At 45.3% G+C, this 11934-nt stretch overlaps 1 protein-coding gene across 1 annotated transcript in view; it reads left to right on the top strand.

The window, feature by feature from the left end:
- The first annotated feature begins 9727 nt into the window (after nt 1–9727).
- The window catches only part of NWD1 (NACHT and WD repeat domain containing 1), a 65795-nt gene continuing 63588 nt past the window's right edge, over nt 9728–11934 (top strand). Inside the window, 1 exon segment of the mRNA XM_038566948.1 lies at nt 9728–10146. The gene's annotated coding sequence lies outside the window, so the exon portion shown is untranslated.

Raw genomic sequence — 11934 nt, 5'->3', positions numbered from 1 at the left:
TCATCCCTTCTGTGGGTTGCACTAGAGTCCTCTAGGGTGTCCTCTGCTGCTGAAAACGGTAGGAAATAGTTATTAAAGACTCTTTTTTTTTTTTTTGTATTTATTTATTGGTGTTCAATTTACTAACATACAGAATAACCCCCAGTGCCCGTCACCCATTCACTCCCACCCCCCGCCCTCCTCCCCTTCTACCACCCCTAGTTCGTTTCCCAGAGTTAGCAGACTTTACGTTCTGTCTCCCTTTCTGATATTTCCCACACATTTCTTCTCCCTTCCCTTATATTCCCTTTCACTATTATTTATATTCCCCAAAAGTTATTAAAGACTCTTTGTGGTCAAAAAAAAAAAAAAAAGACTCTTTGTGGGAATAAGGTAGACAGACTCAGATTGGGAAAAGCAGGGCATCCTAAATGGTCTAGACAAGGAGCTGAAAGGTTTGAGTTCTGTATTAGTTAGCTGTTGCTGCATAACGAAACATCCCAAATTGTAGCCACTTAAAACCACAAACATTTCTTATCTCACATGGTTTCTGAACATCAGGAATCCCAGAGTGGCTCACCTGCACAGTTCTGGTTCAGTGTCTCTCAGAGAAGCAGTCACTGGAAAACCTAACTACAGATGGAGAATGGACCTCCAAGACCTGTTTCTCCATGTGTGCACCCATCTGATCCACAATCAATTGCTTCTTATTATAACTGAGGCCTGCCTGACAAATAGCTGGGGGGTGAGGCAGTTCCTTTTCTAACCCATCAGTCTGACCACCTCCAACTTTGACCCAAATTCCTCCAGAATGTTCCAGAAAATTCTAATGAAAAAACATTAGAAACAAATGCAAATGTCCATCAACAGGAGATGAACAAATTGCTTTACATATAACAGAATACCATGCAGCAGTAAAAATGAGCAAATCTCATTTGTCCAGAGCATGGACAAATCTCAAAAACATGTTGAGTGTAAAAAGCAAGTTGTATCAGAATACCTACAGCATTGTTCCCCTTTGTATGAAAGCCAAAAACATACAAACCTAATGATACATTATTTCAGGATACATATTTATATGGTAAAACTATCATATAAGCTAAGAGATTGTGAACACAAGATACAAGGTCAAGGCTGCCCTTTGTCAGGAGAGGGAGACAAACAACAAGGAAGGGTGCAGGGAGCTTTCAAATATTGGAAATACTCTATTTCTTCAGCTAGATCAAGGTGGCCTGATTTTGTATGACCCTCGAGCTAAGAATGGATTCACATTTTTTTAATAGCTGGAGGGGAAAAAAAAGACTATTTCACGGCATGTGAAAATTACATGAAATGCAAATTTCAGTGTCCAGAAATAAAGTCTTACTGGCACACATTTGTGCCCATTTGTTTGATATCATCTATGGCTGCTTTCGAGTTACAATGACAGAGCTGAATAGCAGAGCCAAAATCTGTCTGAATTGCAAAGCTGAAAATATTTATTATTTGGCCCTTTATAGAAAAAGTTTACTAGGTGGTGGGTACATGGGTATCCATCTTGTTATTTCTTGTAATTTATATCTAAATTCGCTATATTTAATATTGAATCTCACAGAACTATTTGCAATTCCTAGAATACAGCATGTGCTCTCACCCCTGGGGCATTTGCACATGCCAACCTCTCTAGAAGGATCCTTCTTCACTTCTTCCACCTTCTGGTGGTTCTATCACTCCAATCTTTGCCTTCACTATCCTGTCCCATAGCTTTCTGCTCCTCTCTGTTCATGCCTTCTTTTCTGACTCTTATATGGACACTTGTCATTGGGTTTAGGGCCCAGCTAGGTAATCCAGAACAATCTCATCTTGAGATCCTTAACTTAATCATATATGCAAAGACTCTTTTTCAGATAAGATCACACTTGCATGGGGTACCTGGGTGGCTCAGGTGATTGGGTGTCTGCCTTCTTCTCAGGTCCCGATCTCCGAGTCGTAGGATTGAGCCCCACATCGAGCTCCAAGCTCAGTGGGGAGTCTGCTTCTCCCTCTTCCTCTGTTTCTCCCCCTGCTTGTGCTCTCTCTGTCTCTCTCTTTCTCTCTCAAATGAATAAATTTTTAAAAAATCTTTTTAAAAAGAGATCACACTTGCAGTTTCTAGGGGTTAGGACCTGAATATATCTTTTTGGCAGCCACCATGAACCCCCGACACTTGGTTACATTAAAAGCTGCTAGCCATCTGTCTTGCACTCTGAATGGATCTCCTATGTTGATTATAACACCATGCATTGGTCATTTGGAAAACATTAGTTCACTGGTGATACAGAGGTTGTCACACTTCATTTTTCAATATCAGAGAGTCCCAGCCATTAAAATCATTGCCCGTATTATCAGAAAAGCCTTTCTTTGAATATCAGAAAGTAGTCAAGCTCACAGCAACAGATGCAAGTTTTCCAAAATTCTTTTTTTTTTTTCCCTTGAAAGCTTGAATTTTATCATTGGCAACAGAACCGAGTTGTTTTCCTTGGAGTGACAGGCTCATTTTGTTCATTTTTGAGAAAATGTCTACCAAACAGCCAAGTCTGAATCACGGTTGGTCAGACATTTCAAATGAAAATGATGTTCCGGGATCCCTGGGTGGTGCAGCTGTTTGGCGCCTGCCTTTGGCCCAGGGCGCGATCCTGAAGACCCGGGATCGAGTCCCACGTCGGGCTCCCGGGGCATGGAGCCTGCTTCTCCCTCTGCCTGTGTCTCTGCCTCTCTCTCTCTCTCTGTGACTATCATAAATAAATAAAAATTTTTAAAAAAAGGAAAAAAAAAAAGAAAATTATGTTCCCTAAAAAAAGACTCCAATCTTCATTCAAGTGCTTCTCCTGAAGATAGCCACTGAACTTAACTCTCAGTAGAATGGCTTTATATGTACTTACCATTTTGTCACACAAAATATCTGCTCCTACGGAGTGAATTGTGTCATCCTAAAAGGGATGTTGAAGTCCCAATCTCCAGCACTTACAAATCCAGTGTTATTTAGAGATAGAGTGTTGACAGGTGTCATCATGTTAGGGTGAGACCCCAGGCTGGGCCTTAATCCAATAGCACTATTGTCTTTATAGGAAGAGAAAAAGTTGAACTCAGATATAAGAAAGAGGAGACCATGTGACAACAGAGCCAAGGAATGCCAAGGATTGACATCCAGCACCAGAACCTGGAAGAGTCATGGAAGGATATTCCCCTAGAGACTTGAAGTGGTGCAGCTCTACTGACAACTTGATTTCAACCTCTGACTTCCAGAACTGTGAGAGAATCCATTTCTGTTGTTTTAAGCCTCTTCTTTCATGGAACTGTGTTATGACATCCACCAGGCCCTGTCTGGGCTCCGCCATGATGTGACCTGGTATGCAGCAAGCTCCTTGTCTCAGTCTGCTCCGGCTGCTATAACAGAATACCAAAGGCTGGGAGGCTGAAACAATAGATATTTATTTCTTGCAGCATGGAGGCTGGAAGTCCCAGATCAAAGTGTCAGCACATTTGATGTCTTGTCGGGGCCCAACTCTTGGTGTACAGACAGTCGCTTTCCTGCTGTTTCCTCACATGGCTTCTCCTCTCTATCCTCATCTTCTTTTTTTCTTTTTTTTCTTTTTTTATTATCTGTCCTCATCTTCTTATAAGGACGCTAATCTTAGCTGGACGGCCCCACTGTCTTCTCCTAAAAATTTAAAACTAATCACCTTCCAAAAGGCCTTATCTCCAAATGCCATCACTGTGATGGTTAATTTTAGGTGTCATCTTGACTGGGCTAAGGGATGCCTAGAGACCTGGTCAAATATGATTTCTGGATGTGTCTGAGATGGTGTCTAATGCTAAGAGATGAGCATCTGAATTGGTGAACTGAGTGAAACAGATGGCCCTCCACTCCACTGCCCATGGAGTGCCAGTGGGCATCATCCAACTCGTCGAGGGCCCAAATAGAACAACAACAACAAAAAAAGGAAGGACAAATTCCACCTCTCTGCTTAAGCTGGGACATTCACCTTCTCCTACCCTTGGACATAGACACTCCTAGTTCTCAGGCTTTTGGACTCAGATCAATACGTGCATCTTGAGCGCCCTGATTCTCAGGCCTCGGGACTCAAATAGAATAAATTGGATAAATGAATTACAGCCTATCCACTCAATAGAATTCTATGCAGTCATTAAAATGAATGAACTAGGGATGCCTGGGTGGCTCAGTGGTTGAGCATCTGCCTTTGGCTCAGGGCATGTTCCTGGGGCCCTGGGATCAAGTCCCAGATCAGGCTCCTTACAGGGAGCCTGCTTCTCCCTCTGCCTATGTCTCTACCTCTCTCTGTGTGTCTCTCATGAGTAAATATATAAAGTCTGAAAAAAAATTTTAATTAAATGAATGAACTAGATATCTCCAGGAGACCACCGTGAAGAAAAGGTATCCATGTTTTATTATTATGTGACAAAAGCAAGGTGCCATTTTGGTCCAAACACAAAAGGTTTCCCCCACACGTGTTTATATGTGCATAGAATACAAGGACTGTTCAACAGTGGTTATCTCTTGGAAGGATCCCTGGGTTTCCATGGAGATGGCGTATCTCCCTCACTGGCAATCCTAGATCAGGGAGGATGAGGTGGGCAGGGGTGAAGGTTTTGTTTACTGAGATGGTGGCCATAAATAAACCCCAACACGGAGCCATGAGGCCCATCCTCAACTTCATACTTTAACAACCATGTGTGAATAAAACACCCAATGTTCTGGGTTGAGCTCTGTTCTCCCAAAATTCATAGGATGAACTCCCAGCCCTTGGTCCTGTAGAATGTGACCTTATTTGGAGAGAGGGCCTTTATTTTTTTTTAATTTTTATTTATTTATGATAGTCACACAGAGAGAGAGAGAGAGAGAGAGAGGCAGAGACATAGGCAGAGGGAGAAGCAGGCTCCATGCACCGGGAGCCCGACGTGGGATTCCATCCCAGGTCTCCAGGATCGCGCCCTGGGCCAAAGGCAGGCACTAAACCACTGCGCCACCCAGGGATCCCAAGAGAGGGCCTTTAAAGAAGTGATCAAGTTCAAATGATGTCATTAGGGTTGGCTCTAACGCAATACAATGGTTGTCTCTGTAAGAAGAGGAGAGACAGGGGGAAGACAGCCTGCTGCATGCCCAGGAGAGAGGCCTGGAACAGATCCCCCCCCCTCACAGCCCTCAGAGAGAACCAACCATGCTGCCACCTTGGTGTCAGACTTCTGCTCTCTAGATCTGTGAGCCAATCCATTTCTCTTGTTCAAGCGCCCCCCAACCAAGTCTGTGGTACTTTGTTACGGCGGCTTCAGCAAACAGATATACCCATAGACAAAACGCCCAGAGGAACCTCTCCCAACCATGAACCTGTTGGAACAAAATTGCAGCTAGGTAAGTGAGTGAAGAGCCTGTTCTGTCTGGATGCACAGATGGGCACGTGCTATTGGATTGTCACATAAATGTCCTGGCTGAACAGCCTAGACTGTCTCCTGAAGAAACACACTGCTCCCCATGCCCTGTAAAGGCAAAGACTTTGTGAATCTTTCAGATTTTTTTAAATTGTAAAAATAATACAATCTGGTTATTAAAAATGTAGACTACAGAGAAGTACATAAAGAGAAAGAGAGAGACTTACCTCCTCTCACCTACAATCCATCATGCCAGATGCAAGAAGGATGAACAGTCCTTTTATTCTGCACATATAAACACTCAGGAAGTGACAGCTGTGCTTAGCATCTGTCTCTTCTGCATGCAGGTAAGTGTCTCTTTAGTAACAAATTATGCCTTTGGGTCTTCCTTAAATGATTGTATCTCAGCATTTTTGTCTGACTTTGAGCTTCTTAACCAGAACTTCACTGGTCGGGCTCCGATCAAGGACAGGAGGAATTAGAGGGTCCATAGACTCTGGGACTGTGAGCAAAACTGCATGCATGTCATTGTCCAGGAGAGAGTCCAGAGTTTTTATTGAGGATGTTAAAGTGTGGTCTGGAAGCCCAAAGAACTGGACGTTTCATATAAATGAAATCGTACACTCTATGGGCCTTTGTGACTGGCTTCTTTTACTTAGCATGATGTCTTCTAGGTTCTTTCCACATTGTAGCATGTGTCTTGCTTCCTTCCTTTCTGTGGGTGAGTAATATTTCATTGTATGGATTGATCACCTTTTGTGTATCCATTTACCAACTGATGGACATTTGAGTTGTTTCCATGTGTGGCTATTTTGGTTAGTGACATTCTGAGCATTTTTGAATAGGAATCTGTTTGAACATTTGTTTTCAGTTCTCTTGGGTATATACCTAGTAATGGAGTTGCCAGATTATATGGTAATTTTTTTTTTTAAGATCTATTTATTTGAGAGAGAGAGAAAGAGACAGAGCATGAGTGGGGGGAGAAGGCAGAGGGAGAAGGAGAAGCAGACTCTTTGCTGAGCAGGGAGCCCGATGTGGGCTCGATCCTAGGACCTCAAGACCATGAGCTGAGCTGAAGACAGATGCTTAACCAACTGAGCCACTCGGCACCTTGTGTGGTAATTCAATGCTTAACTTTCCAAGGAACTGCCACGTTGTTTTCCATAGCAGGTGCATCACTTTACATTCCTACCAGCAGTGCACAAAGGGTTCCAATTCCTCCACATCCTTGCCAATACTTATTTTCTACTTTTTTGATCATAGGTGTCCTACTAGGTGTGAGATGTTATCGCATTGTGGTTTTGATTTACAGATAAATGATATTTTAAAGTCATGTTTTATAAAAATCAAACTCCACACAAAAACTCTGTGCCCAAACCAAACAACAAAATCTTAATGAAGGGACACCTGAGTGGCTCAGTGGTTCAGCATCTGCCTTTGGCTCAGGGCGTGATCCTGTGGTCCTGGAATCAAGCCCCACCTAGGCCCCCCTGCAGGGAGCCTATTTCTCCCTCTGCCTATGTCTCTACCTGTCTCTGTGTCTCTCATGAATAAATAAATAAAATCTTTTTAAAAATATTAATGAAGGGCAGCCCCCGTGGCCCAGCGGTTTAGCATCGCCTTCAGCCCAAGGTGTGATCCTGAGACCCGGGATGGAGTCCCTCGTCGGGCTCCCTGCATGGACGCTGCTTCTCCCTCTGCCTCTGTGTGTGTGTGTGTGTGTGTGTGTGTGTGTGTGTCTGTCTGTCTGTCATGAATAAATAAATAAATTTTAAAAATAAAAATAAAATATTAATGAAAACAGAATCCAAGCCTGCATTTATATACTCACCTCACTATATTTAAAATTGTGACAGTTCATTCATTGTGGATTTTTCTGCACTAATTTTTCTAAACATTGTTTAAAAGATCACACTTTTATCACCACAACAAATGAAAAACGTATTTATTATTATTAATCTTTATTGCTGGGGCTTTGTATGTGCCCTCCCCGCAGAGTGTGGCCCCCCAGGCCAGGCAGCACCTCTCCTGCGTCCCCCTCCTGCTCTGCCCTGCGCTCAAGCGGCTTCGCCCATTCACGCGGCAGCTCCTGCGCTGACCTCCAGGGGGCGCCGCTTCCCCGCTCATCCTCCTTCTAGCCCAGGCACCTCCTTCCAGGCTGACTTTGATTTGGGTTATTAACATCTCTCTGCGGGGATTCCTCTCTTCCAAGGGGGCAGGGGGGAGGAGAGTTAGGCAGAAAAGGTGTGGAAATCCCTTCGCCTAGGGCTCAGCCTCTACCCAACACATAATGATCATTATAACTATTCCCAAGAGCAGGGATGGAAGAGTACATTGCACTTTCACTGCAGAGAGTTTCAAACACCACAGTAAGCAGAATGGTATAATGAACCGCCAGCTCCAGGTTCCACTGCTATCAACCCCTGGCCAACCCCACCGTATCCACCTTGACATCTGGGATTATTATCTCAAAGCAAGTCCCAGTCATTCCAGAAATCTTATTATTCTATAAATATTTTATTATGCATCTCTACAAGATAAACAGGCTCTTAAAAAAAAAAAAAACCTTACCACGATACCATCTTCACACTTTGAAAACTTTGCCAAGAATTCTTTAATCCCTACAGATTCCTACGTAGCTGACAAATGTTGGGTTTTGAGGCTCAGCCCTGTCGTTTCCTTGCCAAGGGAGCTTGGGCAAATTGCTGAACTTCTCTGAAGCTTATTTTCCTTCTCTCTTTTTTCATTTTTTAAAAAAGATTTTATTTATTTCTTCATGAGAGACACACAGAGAGGCAGAGACATTGGCGGAGGGAGAAGCAGGTCCTTCAAAGGGGCCTGATAGGTGACTCGATCCCATGACCTCAGGATCACGACCTGAGCCAAAGGCAGATACTCAACCACTGAGCCACCCAGGTGCCACTATTTTTTTCATTTTTAAGCAATCTCTACACCCAACATGGGACTCAAAGTCACAACCCTGAGATCAAGAGTCACACACTCTACTGCCTGAGCCAGCCAGGTACCCCTCAGAAGCTTATTTTCATCTTTGGTAAATCAGGGTAGCAAAATGAAGTTCCTAGTCACAGGGAGAATTAGAGAGAACAGGTTATATTAGCATCTGAAGCTAAGAGTTCCTCATGATATAATGACATGATGATGGTAACATGAAAATGCCAACTTGTTAGAGAAGTTGTTCTCAACCAGAGGGTGGGGGTGGGGATTCTGTTCCCCAGGAGACACCTGGCAATGTCAGGAGACATTTTTGGTTGTCGTGATTGGGAGAGGTGATGCTACTTGCATCTAGTTGGTGGAGATCAGGAATGCTGCTCAACATCCTAATGTTTTTGCTACCTCCAAGGGAGCTTCCCATGTGCAATCTGAAACCAGCCCCTGTACTTGGAGGGCAGGGCAAGACCAGAGAAAGTCAGGCCATTTCAGATTGGTAGGTGGCAGGTTTGATAAGCAGGAGAACTTACTTACCAGGCTTGTCTCGAGTGGCCGCAGACAAGTAGATCTTCACACCATAGCAGCCAGAATCTTAAAAATGTATATAAAGGCCTTAACTGGGTTCAGTCCCATACACCATCCAGATGGTCTTAACACCACATCACTATCTCAAGGCTGTGTCCTTGGGAGAGCATCTCGTGCAGGGAGGCCCAGGGGAGTGAACACTCCAAGGACAGGGGAGGGGGAGCTTCTCGCCCACCTGGTGGGTCAAATCTGCAGTTACATGTTCTTGATGACCTCCTCCAACATGCGCACCCCACCGCAAAGAGTGCTCTGGCCCCAAATGTTAAGCAGTGCTGAGATCGAGAAACCCTGCTCTAGAAACTTAGATTGCATTTAACGCTTATGGGGACGTCAACGTTGGATGCTTTGATTCCTGATTGTACCACTTGTTGGCTGAGCCTGGAAATAATAGGAAAAATCATGGCCTACATTTCATGTGCCCTTCACATGCCCCAAGCATGACGTTAGGCTCATCTTATAAGCAAATTTCATTGTCTACCTGACTCTGGAGATCATAAAGCAAACTTAAGCCCAGAGAAGCCAAGTGGCCCATGCAAGGGGCTTCATCTATCTGGACCTCTTTTTTTTTCATCAGTGGGGGAGAATCATAATACCCGCCTCTTGGGCACACTGCCCATGTGGAATGCCAACCAGCTGGCACCTCATGGGCCCTTAACAAATGGCCTCTTCTGTGATGAGCATATTAGCCCGACACACAACGGTTAACCATCAAGTCTGGCTAAGTGCCCAGCTAATAAGCCAGGGCCTGAGAGCCACACAATTTCTTTCATTATCCCAGTTGCTGGGTGAATTGGCAGGGAGAGACCTGGGAAGTACCTAAGACAAAAGTTACTAGGATTGCCGGGGGCCTGGCTTCCGGGCAGTGCTACGGCCAGAAAACTTTCTTCTCCAGCCTACTTCCCCAGAGGGTTTTAAGTTGGCTTTTCCACCACCAGCAGGAGTGAGATTGAGGCCAGAGCTCCCAAGGAAAACCAGAAGGCAAGCACTGCAAGGGACTTCTGTCCTTCCTGGGGAAATCCAGTCTTCTTCAGTTGCCTGTAGTGATAAATAGGAGTCAAGGAAGATGGACAGTTGTGGTTGAGCCCACTGATGTGACAATTATTTAGTGAGCACCTACTATGTGCCAAGCATGCTGACCTTGGCGGACAGAGTCCTTGCACTCACGGAACTCATGTTCTTGTGGCGAGACAAGCAGTAAAGAAGCAAGAAGAAACATACCAGCTGGTGGTGAGTACCATGCAGAGAATTAAAATAGGGTGATGGCATTGGGAGGGACTGGGGGAGTGGTCACTGAGCAATGGGGTGGTCAGAGAGCCTCTGAGGAAGTGGCATTTAACTGAGGTGTAGGGGATCCCTGGGTGGCTCAGCGGTTTGGCACCTGCCTTTGGCCCAGGGCGCGGTCCTGGAGTCCCGGGATCGGGTCCCACGTCGGGCTCCCGGCATGGAGCCTGCTTCTCCCTCCTCCTGTGTCTCTGCCTCTCTCTCTCTCTCTCTCTACGTCTATCATGAATAAATAAATAAATCATTAAAAAAATAAAAAAAAATAAACTGAGGTGTGGATGACATGAATGGATTCAGGATGGGGAATTCAGGTGCAACATGAGGCCCTGAAGCTGTAATTGGCTAGTTGTCTTAGGCCAGGGTTCTCAACCAAGCGTGATTGTGCCCCTACTAGACACTGGCAATGTCCAGAGATTTTTTTTTAAAGACTTTATTTATTTCTTTGACATACAGAGAGAGAGCACAAGCAAGGGGAGTGGGAGAGGGAGAAGCAGGCTCTCTGCTGAGCAGGGAGCCCGATGCAGGGCTTGATTCCAGGACCCCAGGATCATGGCCTGAGCTGAAGGCAGACGCTTAACTGACTAAGCCACCCAGACACCCCTTGGAGATATTTTTAATCGTCACAGCTTTGGCGGAGGTGGGGAGCCCTGCTACTGGCATCCAATGAGTCAAGCCCAGATGCTCCTCAACATCCTACAATGCACAAGATGGCCCCCACTGCAAAGAATGACCTGGCCCCAGATGCCAGTAGTGCTGATATTGGAAAAGTCTGGGCTACAGAAATAGAAAGAAAGCTTAGTGTGAGCATCAAGGTCAAAGTCTTCCCATCCTCCCACGAACTCAAGAGGTGGTAAGCAAGGGAACATGACCATGTGCCAGAGTCGGGTAGAGTCCTACAGACCTGTTTGGAACTGAGATAAATGGAGAAAGAAACAGAGATTTGAGGGGAGACAAATTCAAGGTCATGAGATTGGTGAAGAGGTGATAGGCCTAGACTGACTGTGGAGTCCAGAGCTGGGGCCTGGGTGAGGTTACAAGGTGCAGCTAAATCAGAGGGTCTGGGTGAATCATGGGCAGGTGGTTGGATGAGGAAGCTGGCTCGAGGGGAGGGGATGTCCCCTGTGGGAGAAGGGGCCAGACCAGCACTCACTCCACAACCCTACCCTTCAAGGCGAATGAAAAAGTTCTCACTCTGATCCTCAGTTTTCCTCATCTGTAAAATGGTGACAGTCAATTCTGTTACAATATTTTTCAGGTCTGTGCAGGAAAGGTTAATTTAGCAGGCCTAGGTTGTCCCCACCCTGCACATGAAAGGTTTGGCCCTTGACTGGCTCCTAGGATGTGCCCTCTAAGGTCTTGAAATGTCTTGTCTGATAAGAGTGTGTATACCTAGGGGTCTTGGAAAATACCCCAAGAGTCTATGCTAACAATGTGATTTCTGGTGGGGACCTTGGGCCATGTGGTATCAACTCTAGAGAGGCTGGACTCTGAAGTCAGCCACGTATGTCTGTGTGACCAATGCCCAGGAAATACTTGGATGCCAAGGCTCGAGTGAGCTTCCCCGGTTGGCAATCCTCCAAGCAGGTTGTCACACATTGTTGCTGTGAAAATTCAGGGCTGCTCGCACGACTCCACTGGGAAGGGACAATCGGCAGCCTAAGCCTCGTGTCTCCTGGACACTGCTCTGCACGTTGCTCTCCTTGGCTGACCTTCATCCACGTCCTTTCACTGTAA

This window comes from Canis lupus, chromosome 20, assembly GCF_011100685.1.
Source record: "Canis lupus familiaris isolate Mischka breed German Shepherd chromosome 20, alternate assembly UU_Cfam_GSD_1.0, whole genome shotgun sequence".
In the NCBI taxonomy this organism is placed as follows: Eukaryota; Metazoa; Chordata; class Mammalia; order Carnivora; family Canidae; genus Canis; species Canis lupus.
Note: the sequence above shows the minus strand (reverse complement) of the source record. Positions and strands in the feature narration are given on the sequence as shown.